Genomic DNA, 15597 nt, shown 5'->3' on the forward strand with positions numbered 1-15597 from the left:
GGGTAGCGGCTTGCAGAGAGATGGAGGGCGGGATACAGGCATTGGGATCTGCCTGCATCAAACGGCTTTCAGGTCCCGCTTTAAGGACAGATTTGTTATCATGCGCTTTGCCTACTTAGAAACATCCAGGCCTTTGGGGAGAGGAAGAGGGGCTTGGTGGTGGAAGGCAGCAACACCCACCCCACGCCCCTGGTGAATTGTTCCTCATTGTAATGTCCCTCGAGCATGTACAAAGCGCTTTCCCATTTCCACACAGCCTACAAACAAGCTAGGATCAGGAGGGAAGCCAAAAGGGACTCCATAACCTCTTTGTTGATCAGTTAAGCACTTGCTTAACCCCAGGGACGACTGCTTTAAAGGCTCAAGTGGGGACTGTTTTGTCTCCTGTAAAAACGCCCAGGCCAAATAATAATGAGTTGATTATGGCACTTGGATCCTGGCGCTTGCTTAATCCAAATGCAGTGGTACCTCGGGTTAAGTACTTAATTCGTTCCGGAGGTCCGTACTTAACCTGAAACTGTTCTTAGCCTGAAGCACCACTTTAGCTAATGGGGCCTCCCGCTGCCGCCGTGCCGCTGCTGCACGATTTCTGTTCTCATCCTGAAGCAAAGTTCTTAACCTGAAGCATTATTTCTGGGTTAGCGGAGTCTGTAACCTGAAGCGTATGTAACATGAGGTACCACTGTACACTGGAGGTTGGGGGACAAATCCTAGGCAAAGCAGCCAATCAACAGCTGAATCCGACTTCAGCCCTAAGCGCAGCCCGTTTAACTCATGACCTGAAATATAGGATTGCGTTGTAAGTCGCCAAATGTTGGCTTGAGGGTTGTATGCTCCCTTCCCATTCTCATCCCAGCCCTTCCTCCTCCTGGTGCTGTGATTCGAGGAGTCTCAGACAAGGACGTGGGAGAGACCAGTGTTCGAATCCTCTCTCGGCCCCGAAGCTCACTGGGTGACCTTGGCTCGGCCACAGCCTCTGGGTCTCTAACCTACCTTACAGGGTTGTTGTAAGGTTGAAATGGAGAGCCACGCGCAGTGCCTCGATAAAAGAAATGTTTAGGCTCCCTTGCAGTTGAAGAGCCAGGATCCAAAGCCCTTCCTCTCAGGGGGGTCTCCCTGAGTGGCCATCCATCCGCACATTTCATGCTGGGGACGAAGGAGGAGAGCTGGACAATGTAGCAATTTTCTGCCTTTTTGTGACTGTAAAAGAGCGTAGCCGCTCTCGCTGAGCTCCGCCTGGACATGTGTCCCATTAAAGCATGGCAGCGAGGATGCAAGGGGGGGGGGGGGCAGGCACACCGCTTGCTGTTAAGTGGTCGGGAATGCTCCACTTTCCCCTGTCCTCCTTTCTCATCCCAGGGAACCCCCAGGGGATAGGACTCTGCTCAACTCCCTCTATAGCTGCAAGGAAGACGTAGCTCAGTGGCAGGGCACTTGTCTTGCATGCAGAAGGCCGCAGGTTCGAATCCCCACGGGGTCTACAGGTGGAGCTGGGGAAAGACTCCCTGTTTGAAATATTGGAGAGCTGCTTCCAAGTCCGTGTAGACGCTACTGAGCCAGATGGAACACAGCAGTCCGACTCCATATATGGCAGCTTCCTATGTTCCTGCAGCGTTTTCTACACTTCCTTGCTTTTGCTGGTGCTTAAGACACCCCTGCAAGGTAGGCCAGTAAGGGTGACAGCACCCCATGTCGCAAGTCACCACATTTGCCAAAGACCACCTCAGGGCTTTGTGGCAGAAGCAAGACGAAACAGAGGGCTTCCAGACTCACAGCACAGCCCTCTTTCTTCCCATCACACCCCACACTTTCTTCCCTGGGGTCGGGGATTGGCATCAGAGTTGCTTCTTTGTGCCAGGGCTGAGCCACTGGAGACATGACATGTGCCTCTGAGCATGTGCAGAGTGCTTTCACTCAGGCCTTAGTAGAGAGGATGCTAACTAAAGATAGATTTTCCATGTTGACTGGCAGTCTAACTTCGAAGCAACAAATACTTGGGTGTGGGATGAACTAGAGGGGAAGGCGGATCTCTTAATGTCCTGCTTGTGGGTTTTTCCAGAGACACCTTGTCTTACACGGTGAGGAAGTGTGACTTTTGGGTCTGATCCAGCAGCACTTTCCTTGCATGTCATTTGTTTATTTCGGCATTAATAGTTGTACTGAAGTTTTCTGTACATTAAATAGTGGGAGGATTTTGATTCTTTGCTTTTGCAAGAGAGCATAACTGAGCCAAGAGGTTTAGAATGGGTGACTAACAGCCAGGGAAGGAGGACAAAATTGCAGAGCACCCCTCATTCTTCTAGCGATGCAATTCACGAAATCAATTTCCTGCAGAGTTGGGAAGCTGTGTACGTTTGGAATAACCCCCCTCCCCTTTTTACAGTACTGCTATATTTTGGACATTGCTTGATGTTTTCTCTTATCTGTATAATCACTAGGTTCTTAATCCCAAGAAGAATAAGAAAGAAGATCGAAAGAAGATACACTTTCCTAGGCAGGCTTTGATGATCTCGGGGTTCCTTGCCCCTGGACCTTGTGACTGCATTTTTTTTGGGGGGGGGAGGCTGGGTTGTTTCCCTGCCTCCAAAGTGCACATGGGAAATGAGCTTGGCTGGGGAGGGGGGAGGCGTGGCCCTAATTCTCCTCGCCCCAGGCCTGCCCCATGAAGCCTGAGTCTCCTGTTGAGGAACCCATTCACTGCCACCGCCTCCATAATAGGCGATTCGCTTTGGTGCCTCAGACAAAAACCCCAGATGTTGCCAGGCGCGGCCTGGCGGTGGGAGCCGGGCTGCTGCTGCTGGTGGTTTGGTGGGGAAAACAGATGAGGAGAATGCCAATGACTATCCAACCCGCGCATGCTTGCCCCCCACCCCAGCTAAGGCAGGCACGCCTGCTCTGAAATTGTAAATGGAAGCCAGCTTGGCTGGAGGTGGGGGCCTCCTGGCCATTGGATGGCCCAGAGGTGGCCAAAGGAAGTCTCCCCCCTGCCTGCAATTTGTCCTCCCTCCCTTCCAGTTTCTTAAGGATACTGTCTGCTAACCACACACACTACAGTTGGAAGTGGGGGGGGGGGGTCACAAGGAATAAGAGAGCTTTTATTGCATTGCCTGCAATCTGGCTGAACAATGTCAGCAAGTGGGACCCTCCAAGCCAGGCTAAAGGGCCTCCCAGTTCCTTATTCTGCCCCCGAGATGTGTTGAAACAAACAAAAGTCTGGTGGTCTTTAGAAAGACTTAACTCGTTTTATTATGGCGTGAGCTGAGGTCTGCTGGTGTCCCAGTTCCTTCTTCCTGGCTCCCAGTTCCACAATGAACACTCAAAGTATATGATAGCCTGAACTGGAGGGGGCACAACTCTGGACCCCCCAACATTGAGAGATGCCCCCAAATCATAGGTCTGCCTGACCAGGAGGTTGTTCCTTCTTCTGATGCACTTGGTCGAAAGCTTCCAAACAGAGATCTGGATGTTTTGCACCCCAAAATAATTATGGTGTCAATCCAAACCACACACTCCTATGACGAGGAGGTTGTCCCTGTGAGGAAGTCCTGGCATCCTCTCCATCCCAAAGCTGATTCCCCCTTTCGTCTCAAAAAATAACCCAACCTCAGTCTCAAAGCTGACATCTGTTCTATGACAGAAGTGACCAATATGGCCCTCTCCAGATGTTCTGAAACAGAGAAAGAACATGCCTTAGTGTGCAGACTTTTGGGAAAGCCCAAAGGAGTCTTTGGAGAGATTTGGCTAATTCTTTCTGCTCCAAAAGTATTTACATTTGACAGTGAGAGTAGCACAGCAGCTGAAAGGTGGATCTAGAATCTGGGCAGTCCTGGATTCAAATATGATCTCGGCCACAAACTTGCTAGGGTTGCCTTTTTATACTCAAAGGATGGGGAACCTGAGGCCCTCTCTATCAACATTTCCCAAACTTGGATCTCCTGTTATTTTTGGACTACAACTCCCATCATCCCTAGCTAGCAGGACCAGTGGTCAGGGATGATGTGAACTGTAATCCAAAAACAGCTGGAGACCCAAGTTTGAGAAACACTGCTCTAGATGTTGCTCAACTCCAACTCCCATCATCCCTGGCTATTGACCATGCTTGCTGGGGCTTATGGGAGTTGGAGTCCAGCGACACATGGGGGTGTGGGAAGAGGTTCCCAACCCCTGCTGTATTCACTTTCCTGAAAACATCTCAAAGTTAATTCTGAGTAGACAGGCAGAACAGAAGATTGTTCGACTGGCAGCCTTAAGCGCACCACTCTCAGCTTCCATCGGCAACAGAGAAAGAATACACACATGCAAATATATCTGCCTCCATAATCCTCAGAACAGCCCTGTAAGGTGTTGACACCTCTGCCTGCCAAGGTGTTCTGTGTTACTCAGAAGCTTGCAGATTCCTCCATCAACAGAAACTGGCACAATGCAGTTAAAACACAAAGTGACACAGTGAATCCATCTCAGATCAAGGCACATAGAGGGTGGGGGATGAGGACAGACAAGTAGCTAGCTAGAAACCTCATTACGTAGATGATCCTCAGGGTCCTTTCCAACTCTATGATTCTATGTGAGGCTACCTTTGAAGGTGACCCGGAAACTGCAACTAATCCAGAATGCGGCAGCTAGACTGGTTACTGGGAGTGGCTGCCAAGACCACATAACACCAGTCTTGAAATACCTACATTGGCTCCCAGTACGTTTCCGAGCACAATTCAAAGTGTTGGTGCTGACCTTTAAAACCCTAAACGGCCTTGGTCCAGTGTCAGGCCACAGCCCCCACAAGGATCTTGCTCGGCATCCTTGTCTCACAGTGGCCAACCTGACTTTTGAGGGAAAACTTGGAAGCAGGATCTGAGTACAAGAGCACCATCCCTTCCTGTGGCTTCCAAAACTGGCATTCAGAAGCTTTCTCCAATTTATAAGCTCCCCTCCCAGGCTAGGGCTGTTTCTCCAAGACCACTCTGCCTCATACCCTCTTTTGGGGTTTTATTTTGGGGGGGGTGAGTAGGCAGCAAACTCTTCATCCTACTTGTCCAGATGGGCCTTGAAGTTTTAGGAGGAACCCTGTTTTTCTCTGTCCTGGAGCAGGATGAGGATCAGGAAGAAGGCAAGCCCCCCCCCCCCAAATCTCCATCCAGAGTCTCCCTGCTTGCTCTGTGTAGTCCAGTCAGCCTGTGCCTGGGGAGATTTGGGGGGGGGGGGAGTTAGATGAGGCTTGTCTGTGTTCCTCCAAACAGATGGGGGGGGGGGTTCTCTCCCACCCGCCCTGGTAGCCTGTCTGCCCCTTTCATGGGGGAATATTGATGTGTTCTCAGGAAGGACAGCATCTTACACCGTGGAAAATCGTGGCCCGCCCCACAGTCTTTCAGTGTTGTGAGTTGATACCCCCCCTCCAAATAGCCAGGCACTCTGCTGGGGGGGGGGACTTGGTTTCAACCCTCCTTGCACAGACGTCCTCTTGGAGGGTCTTGGCTAAAGAGTAGGAGGGAGGCAGTTGGTGTATTGTATAAAGGGCCTGTGAACTAGAAAGCAAATGTGGGGTGAAGTGGGGTGGAGAGGATGGTTATTCAGCCCCCCCCCCCCCGCTGCTCAATTGCTGCAAAGACTGAAGGCTGGGGAGGGGGGCAGGCTGAAGCAGCGTAGGGTAGGATCCCATAGAATACCCCTTGCAGCACCCCCTCCCCAAATCTGAGGCGTACCCTGGTGGGTGCCCCCAAACTGCCTTGTTATCAAATCTGTTAAGTCTGATTTCTTTGATCCGAGATGGGTTTGCTTAAAATAAGAAGGGAGACACAAAATAAAAAGGGGGAGAAGGGTTAACATTTAGCGGAAAACCCCAGGATGGTCTAGGTACAGAGTAAAATGAGAAATCGTTTCAGCTCTTTTTGCTGGAAGCAGAGTAAACTGCCTTACACTGAGCCAGATTCTTGGCTGATATAGCTCAATGTTGCCCACACTGACTGGCAGCAAGGGCTCTTCAGGCTTTCAGGCAAGGGTCTCTCCAAGGCTTACAGGGAGGTGCTGTTGGGGATGAAACCTGGGACCTTCTGCATTCCAAGCAGGTGCTCTGCTGCTGAGCCGAGGCCCTTCCTACTCCTGCCTTGCTTGTAATATTTACACCTGTGCAGAATCTTACCATCCTAATGACGAACAGCAATAATAGAACCACCCACACGACTGCTGCTGAACGCAACATACACTTTGAACGTTAAACTCGTACATGCAACACGACGCAATGTGGGTCACGCGACGGCTTTGTCGTTATGCATGCGGCGTTTGCTTCCGAAAACGTACAAACGCAGACGAGGCTGTGTTGGCACATACAGTACAAGCAAAGGGCAGGTGCGGATGTCCGTAGGCAGTTGGAAATACAATGGTACCTCAGGTTAAGAACTTAATTCGTTCCGGAGGTCCGTTCTTAACCTGAAACTGTTCTTAACCTGAAGCACCACTTTAGCTAATGGGGCCTCCTGCTGCCGCCGCGCCGCCGGAACACAATTTATGTTCTCATCCTGAAGCAAAGTTCTTAACCCGAGGTACTATTTCTGGGTTAGCGGAGTCTGTAACCTGAAGCGTCTGTAACCCGAGGTACCACTGTACTCACTTTGTGGCACAAGTTTACAAGCCGTCCTTCATAATTGTGCGTGCGTTGAGCTTGAAATATTGTTAAGAATGGCATAAAACGGATGTCAAATAGACGGGGCCCCAGGGATTTTGTACTGGTTTTCTCCACCCTGTGTTCCTGTAGATACGCATGTGTGAACATGGCAAAGGAACCTTTGCATTGCAAGGGGTTGGCCTAGATGAGCTCTGGGGGTGCCTCCCGACTCTACGATTCTATGAGACTGCATGTGCTGGGTTGGTGGGCGGAGGTGCCCGGCTGAAAAGGACAGCAGGGTGAGGCTTAGCCAGCGCCTGCCTTTGTCAGGGACACCTCCTGCCTCTCCGGGAGCAATTTGTTAGCTAATGATCTGTTTCCTTGCCATAAAGCCCCCATGGTTTTCCCTCCCCCCCCCCAAGAAAAAAAGCTTTCTCAAAAGGGATCTTCTATTAGCAACCCAATAAGCCTTGTTATGTTGATGCCCAGCCAAAGGACTCAAAGCCCACTTGGTGGAGCCGTGGAGGGTAATTAAACAGGAGGCTGCAAAGCTGGTCTTCTATTAACCAGCCCCAGGCTCTTCTGCCTCACTTTTGGCATTCGGTGGGGTGAAAAGAAGAGAGTCGTGCGCTCCCTTTTTCTAAACGGAATGGGGTCTAACCAGGACCACAGGAGGAGGGGTGGTTCCAAAGGCAACATCAGGCAGAACTCTCCTAGGATTGTAGAATCTCAAGAGTCATCTCACCCAATCCCTTATAATGCAGGAATCACAGCTAAAGCATCCCTGACAGATGGCCACCCAACCTTTGATTATTATTTTTTTAAAAAAAAATTATTAAAGATTTTATTGATTTACAAAAGTACATGCCTTGTCTCTTTTTTCAAGTTTTATAGTCTTTTCTACAGATCTGTTACATTTGCTATGAGACTTTAGTGCTGAGTACAGTATAAGGTCGGGAAAAAGAGGGGTGGCGGTGGCAAAATTTAGATTTTTTTGCTGTGTACTTGTGGGGGTTTCGTGTCAGCGTCCACTAGATAGGTTCTCTTTCTATTCGCTTGTTACATTTCCTTGGTTGGGGGCCAAGGGTATGGTTGGTTGTCTGTGTTTGGCTGCAATGGGATTTGTTTGCATTTGTGAGTAGGGTGGGGGGAGTCTTGTTGAGTCAAGTAAGCCAGATTGATTCGTATGCTGTTGGTGGGTTCTTGTTGTTGTCTTGTTGGGCTGTGTATGTGACAAAGGGGAGCCGTATTGGGGTGAAGGCGCCGTCTTCTATTTATCCCTCGTGTCAGTCTCAGTTTATTGGTTAGCTTTTCTAGTAAGGCTGTGGAACGGCTCAGATAGTTCTTCCTAATATTTAGTTGGAATCTCTTCCCTTACAATTTGAATTCACTGGTATAACTAAACCTGCTTTATGCAACTTTGAATGCCCTTAAAATTCAGCAAGGTGGGCCAGATGATGGAAGAGAGCTGGGCATGTTAAGCAAGGTTGGAGATAGATATAGATAGATAGATATCTTGACCTGGCCTGCTGTACAATCTGTTGCTAATTATCTTCACGGGTGCACAGAGAAACAGGAGGCTGTAAATAAGTTGGCAAGCTTAAGGTGACATCCTTTCCCAGAGGACATGGAAGAAGGGCGACAGGTGGCTGCAGTTGTATCTATCTAATTCCTAGCTCTGAAGGCATGTGTTCATCAAACCAGATGTTGGTGTGATGTTGATGCCCAGGTGGCTTTTACATCCACCACTTCTAGCTGCGTTCCTCTTCTCTCTGATTCTCAGGCAGAAATCCGACCGGTGAAACTGTCCTCCCAATCCCTGCATCTCTACATGAGATGAGAGGCAATCTGCACCTGTTGAATGTCTGTCCTGCAGACAGGTGGGGAGAGAGGGGGGCTTTGTCCTAACCAGAAGCCTTCAGATGGTTAGTGTTCCTTGCACAAAAACTGGTCCTCTGAATCCAGCACACAACCTATTGTCAATTGCAAGCTTAGTCCCAGTTAACCAGTCGCGGGGATGTGTGTGTGTGTGTGGTTAGTATGGCACCTGGAACCTTTGAAAACTAAGGTGCAGTTAATGCTGACAACTGGGCTGCCTTCAGGGGGAACTGTATTTTAATTGCTGGTTCTAAACATGTTTCAACTATTGCTCTTAACCAGTTTGCTTTTATTACTTTTTTGTTTTATAATTACGTTTTTAGATGTCGGAAGCCACCTCAAATCCCAGCCTGGGAGAAAGGCAGGGTATAAACACATTAAATAACAAACAAACAAACAAACAAACAAACAAAGCATGTCTAATTCCAGAACACTGAACCCCTCCAACCCCACCCACCAAAGAACAATTTTATAACATGCATAAGCATAACAGTAATAGTGGAGAGAGTGCTTCTGAGGTCATAGGGAGTACATTTCTGTTACAGAGGAATAATAATCTCTCTATTCCCCTCCCTCGGCCCCAAAACTCCCTCCAAGTTAGACAGCATAAATAGTTTTGTGTTATAGTCCAGCACCTTGGACAGTATTTAATTTTAATTAAAAACAAAAAAGCAAGCCAGCACTTTGAAATATATAACAACACCAAGCATTTCTACAGCACATTTAAAGTTCACAATGTATCGTGTGCATCCTTTGATTTATCCATTCATTTGTAAAAAAATAATAATCTCTAAACCAATTAACATTAGAGAAGACATAAGCTTGCGTACGATATTAGATGAAAACATAACATAATTAAGCACAAAATTAGAGAAGTCTCAAGCTTGCATACCATTTTAGATAAAAACAGAACAGAATTAGGCACAAAATTGTGTGCTCTCACCCCCCGTAAAAACTGTACACAGTAAAATCCAGACGGAAGTGCAAATAAAGTAATGAATGCAGAGATGCAGGAGCAGTCCTTAAGGAGTCAGGAAAAGCCAATGGTCAGGCGGAGAGGCATGTGTAAAGCCAGGAAGGGACACAATTGTTTGGCTATTTGTGTCTCATGGAGTAGAGTGGGTTGAGGCCAACTAAATTGTACTTGGGAGTATTAAGCCCATTGAAATGAAAGGGGCTTGTTCCTGAGTAAGTATGCATCACATCAGGCTGAAAGGCTGCTGTGTGCTGCTCCCTCAAGCCCAATGCAACTTACACCTGAGTAAACATGCGCAGGGCTGACCTGTGGCTGGGGCAGGGTCTGAACGCTGCCGTTTTAAACCCACATTTCGAACCACTGTGAAAATTGTAAGCAACTCTCAAATTCTTGCTTTTGAAGCGTGATGAGTTGGGGGTCCATCTCCCCCCCCCCCTTGGAAAGTCTTCAGATAGCCAAAGTTTTTTTTAAAAGGGGGGAAAGGGCTTATGAGCTCAGGAAGGACTATGCCTGCCTTTCTGAGAACCTCCTTGCTTGCCTCCCACCTCCTTCCTGATGCCGGTCAATCCCCAACAGTCCCCCAATTTGCTCCACCATTATTTTAATTACATGGATGTTTCCCACACAGCAGGCTGTGTTTAATGAGTGCCTTGCTCAAAGGGATCCCAAACCAGTCAGCAGGCCAGCCTAGCTGGTTTTGAACGCCTTGTGTGGTGGCGAGGGCTCTCTCAGCGGTGGAAAATTGACCGAAAAATGGTGCTAATTTGCAATGTTCTGCTTTTGGAGTGATCCCCTGCTTTAAGCCCGCCGTTGCCATTCACGCACGGTCACGCTCGGTGGTGTGAGGCTGCACCGTACTAAATGGGCCCTGTGCCGCTGCTGGTGCCCCCCCCTCCAAAGGCAACCTCACACAGAGATTGCTCCCAGTTCAGTTTTTGTCCAGAAATTGCCATGCCTTGTCCTAATGGTTATAAATGAGCTCCCTGCTAAGTTCTTACGGAGCTCCTGGAAAGACGAGATCATCTTTACCGAGTGTTACAGAAGCGTTTGCTATGATCTCCTGAACTGCTGAAATGCAGGCTTCTCTTTGCTTATGTTAGAATTGTAGGCTTGGGAGGTAACCCCAAATCTCATCTAGTGCAAGCTCTGTGCAAGGTAGACAGACTGTGACTGCTCAGAAGCAGCAGCTGTGCAACAAACTAACTCAACGTTGACAACACCAAACCCTGGGCATTGATGTAGGAGCCCAGAAGGTACAGCCCTGTGTCTTTCGTACCCTCTTATCTCCTGCCCATTTAACCTGGATTTACAAATAAACTTAGAGGAAAAAATATTATTACTATTTTATTATTTATCTATTGTGTTCATATTCCACCTTTCTTTTCAAGGACCCCACATCAGCTACTGGGCAACGCTTTTAAAACACAATGCATCGTTATGGCACCTATGCATATCAATTAGCACCTGCCAATTAGTGTCCTAGGTTTGCCCTAAGGACTTTTTAACAGTCCTTCATCAATGGTCTAAGTAAAATTAGCAGTCATGGGGCAAGAAGACAGGTCCTTTTAGGGACTGGTAACTGGTTAGGGATGTGGGTGGTGCTGTGGGTAAAAGCCTCAGCGCCTAGGGCTTGCTGATCGAAAGGTCGGCGGTTCGAATCCCCGCGGCGGGGTGCGCTCCCGTTGCTCAGTCCCAGCGCCTGCCAACCTAGCAGTTCGAAAGCACCCCCGGGTGCAAGTAGATAAATAGGGACCGCTTACTAGCGGGAAGGTAAACGGCGTTTCCGTGTGCGGCTCTGGCTCGCCAGAGTAGCTTCGTCACGCAGGCCATGTGACCTGGAAGTGTCTCCGGACAGCGCTGGCCCCTGGCCTCTTGAGTGAGATGGGCGCACAACCCTAGAGTCTGTCAAGACTGGCCCGTACGGGCAGGGGTACCTTTACCTTTAACTGGTTAAGGAACTGGGTGGGGACCAAGTAGGAATAAATGGACAGTTCTCACCATGGAAGTAAGCAGGCAGAGGTGTCCCCCAAATATCTGTACCGTAGTACCTCTGGTTAAGAACTTAATTCGTTCCAGAGGTCCGTTCTTAACCTGAAACTGTTCTTAACCTGAAGCACCACTTTAGCTAATGGGGCCTCGCGCCACCGCCACACGATTTCTGTTCTCATCCTGAAGCAAAGTTTTTAACCCGAGGTACTATTTCTGGGTTAGCGGAGTCTGTAACCTGAAGCACTTGTAACCAGAAGCATCTGTAAACCCAAGAGTACTGAAAAGACTTCTTTGCCTGCTTTTGCTACTGCTAAAGCTGCTGATATAAGAGACAGAAAGATTTGGGCTACTGATGGCTAGTAGTCATGATGGCGAGGCCCCGGGTGAGCCAGTCGGTACAAAAGTGAGTTGATGAATCATCATGGGCTTTTGAACCCAAAACATCAAGTGTTTAATTGGTTTAATCTAAATACATTTGCACCTTGATGCCAAAGCCCAAAGGGAAATGCCTTTATTGAGATGCTGAAGGATGTGTGATATAGAGTCACAGAATTGTAGAGTTGGAAGAGACTACATTTTGTCCAACCCTCTGCAATGCATGACCATTCACTGTCAGACTGAAAAGCCATCTCATCTGATTCCTCTTTGTTCCTTGTTACAGTCACGCCAGAACCAAAAGAAACTTCCAAGGAATAATCATGTGTTTTGGATTTGCAGGACCGTCATTTTAAAATGTACCCAAATGATCCTACACTTCTTAATTTGTAAACTAAAGCCATTCAGTCCAGCCCAATGTGTGTTTGTTCAGGAGTACGTCCCACTGAAACCCTTGGAGAGTTCTCCCAAGTGGGTGATTTACAACCTCATAGGTGCAAGCCTATTAATAGTTATCCATAAATAAGTCCAACTGTGTGTGTGATGGAACTTATCCCTAGGTAAGTATTCCTGCAATTCCAAACGCATTTCAAAAACGAGGCACCAATCTTAGTTTAGATTTGGAACCCCATCTAAGCTGCAAATGCCATGTTAGATGTGAAAAAACAAAACCCAATTCTTCCATACCCAACTAGAGACTGTATTTTAGGATCAAACAGAATGTAACATTTGCAAAATGAAGTTAATCATTGCACAAGGAGTGGGGAGGTAGCTCGGAGGAAAAGGCGAACAGCTCTTCAGGGCAGTCAGCCTGTGAAAAGGAGTCACGCTTTCCAATTTCTTGGGAAAAGCTTTGAGGGTGATAGAGAGCTTGGAGGAAAAAAAGAAAGAAAAGGCTGTGCATTCTTTCCCCCCATGAAAGCTGAGTGAATTTCAGCCTCTGTTGTCTCTTGGCAGACAATGACCACACTTTCTCTAGAGATGCATCCTGGAGGGGCTGGAGGTTTTCAAAGTGTCCTTAATAAAAGTTGGCTTTTAGCAATCTGAATTGCCAAGGGGGGGGGGGGGGGGGGAGAGAGGGGCCCACTATGCCTGGACACAATAGACTCAGAGGAGTGAATCAACACTCAACCAGAGTGTGCAAAGTGAGAGTTAGGAGTGAATTCAGAGAAAGGCCCAATTGTCTGTGTCTTTTGTGGCCTGAGCCAGCTGGAGGTAATCTTTCAATATTTACCCTGCTCTATTGTTCATAACTCATTTGCACACGCAACAGCGGGGGGGGGGGGGGGGACAGGGGAATGTGTATCCATTTCCAGAGGTGGTGGCTCTCTTTTTGCAGGGGCAGCTTGCAAAAGGTAGACCTTAAAGAACCCACCTTTGGTTGGTATTTTGTTTTCAGTCATTAAAAAAATACATATTATTCATTTAAAAACAAATCAGAGCGGTTTACAACAATTGTATGCAACACCGTATGATAAAAACCATATAAAAATATCAAAATCAGAAATCAACCAACTATGATGGAATAATGTCTTCTTAATTGCCTGCTTAAGCCTGATAGAAGTTTTCCGCAAGTGTTTAAAAGTTGAAATCGAAGGTGATCCAATGGTATCTTTCTGCCACTAGCTTTTCAGATCTTCTAAAATATACGCAGCCACTTAAGTAACTGCAGTCTGAACCATATATTTTTTATTTGTTTAGAGCAGCCGACAAACAATTAGCAAAGGAAACGTAATATATCCAGAGAATACAAAATATCCTTTTACAAATACAGTTTCAAATATATTTTTCGAACGACGTTCGGTTTTAATGCACGGCCTACACATAAGCTTTAGAATGCCTCAACCCCAAAGAACAAGTGGTTTCTATATTATTTATTAAAATTTTTATACCCCACTTTTATTCAAAGGAGCTCAAGGTGGTGCACATGGTTCTTCCCCCTCCTCATTTAATCCAGCAACAGCCCTGTGAGGCAGGTTAGGTTGAGGGACAGTGCCTGGCCCAGGGCCACACCCAGTGAGCTTCATGGCCAACTGGGGATTTGAATCCTGGTCTCTCCCAGGTCCTTGTCTGGCACACTAAACCACAGCACCAGGAAGAGAATGGACCGGGCTGAGGATAGGAAGGCAGCATACAGCCCCACCCCCAGCAGTGCTGGCCAGGTCTGCCGACCCCCCCCCCCCCCCTTGTCCTATGTTGTAGGTTGAGGGCCAGGCTGGTGGAATAGTTTTTTGTCCTTGTTTGTTACTATGTCATGTATTTTTGTGGTTTTATATTGTATTGTAAACTGCCATGTGACCCTTGGACACAGGGCAGTATAGAAATTTGTTAAAAATTAAAAATTGCAACAATGACCCTAAAAGGAAATATTCTTTGGTTTTATCCCCGATGCAAGTGGATAACGGAAGATGGAGCAAGATTGTTTTCTCCTGCTCTGAAGAGTAGAATGGTCTCCCTTGGGAGGTGGACTCCCCTTCCTTGGAGGATTTTAAGCAGAGGTTGCAGATGGTCATCTGTCAGGTATTATCTAGTTGAGATTCTTGCATTGCAGGGCGTTGGACTAAATGAATCCCTTCCAACTCTACAATTTGATAAGATTGTAACACCCCCCTCCTCCCGCCATGTTCTGCCATGTAGACCACTCTTAATAATGCAGCAGGCTGGAAGTCATTAGTCAGGGCTTTAGAGAACTCTTGGATGTCTGCCTTGGTTTCTATGGGCTGCTTCAGTGGGTGAGATGGGAATCGGGGCCCATACCCCCATGCATGGCTGAAGAGCCAGCTCCATTGGGCTGCTTCTGTTCCTTGAACTGCTTGCATTCTAGACTGGTCTCCCTCTCCCCCCCCCCACTCTATTTGTGTGTGTGTGTGTGTGTGTGTGTATATATATATATATCCACCCACCTCAAAAGGCAGCAGATGGCATTTTGAAGTGATCCCACATCAAGAGCCCACACTGTAAGGCCATAAAGTCCCAAGTCTAAAACAGCCTAACTTCACTGCTGACTGTGAGCACGGCTATTTCTGCATTTACCACTGGTGCCAGAGTTCTTTTTTCCTTCCTTCCTCCTCCCTCCCTGAACCTCTTTCCTTTCGTGCCACCTCTTATTTATGAATTAATCATTTCATAAGCATACTCTTCAACTGTAAGAAAGCACCGCAAAGTTTACAAGGAGAAAAACAATAGCAATTATAAATAAAAAGAATTAAAAGCAGTTATTTAAAACATGTTAAGAACTGATTAAAGTCAAGATAGGTAGGTTGTTCACCCACCGGCCCAGCAGTCAAAATCGGCTGCTATCTGAGCTGCTCTTGGAATCCTTTCGGCTGGAATAGCCCGTTAAATAGAAAAAGGGGGTCGGGAAGTACATCATCATCATCAAATTTGATTCCCTCCCCCTCTTTCTTTCTTTTTCCTTTCTCCTCCTGTGATGAGGCTGCATTTTAATATTTTATTGTTTCAATGTTTTAATGTTGTATTTTAATCTTGTTTTTAAGTTTTATTCATTCAACTTGTTTTTATTATTGCTTGTTAGCCGCCCTGGGGAGGGCGGGGTATAAATAAAAAATCATCATCATCATCAAAGCTTTATCGAAACCAGAAACTCGCGCTGCGTGCGTTTCTCTTCACCTTTCTTATCTCTATGGTCACCCGCCCTACTGAAGCGGACACGCCCCCCTTGGCCGGTTTCAATAAATCTCGCGAGGTCTCGCCCCCGTCCCATGCCAAGATACCGGAGTCTACGCTCCGCCTCCGCGGAGTTGTCTCGCGAGAATTGGGGTGG

The sequence above is a fragment of the Podarcis muralis genome, chromosome 7 (assembly GCF_964188315.1).
Source record: "Podarcis muralis chromosome 7, rPodMur119.hap1.1, whole genome shotgun sequence".
NCBI classification, from domain to species: domain Eukaryota; kingdom Metazoa; phylum Chordata; class Lepidosauria; order Squamata; family Lacertidae; genus Podarcis; species Podarcis muralis.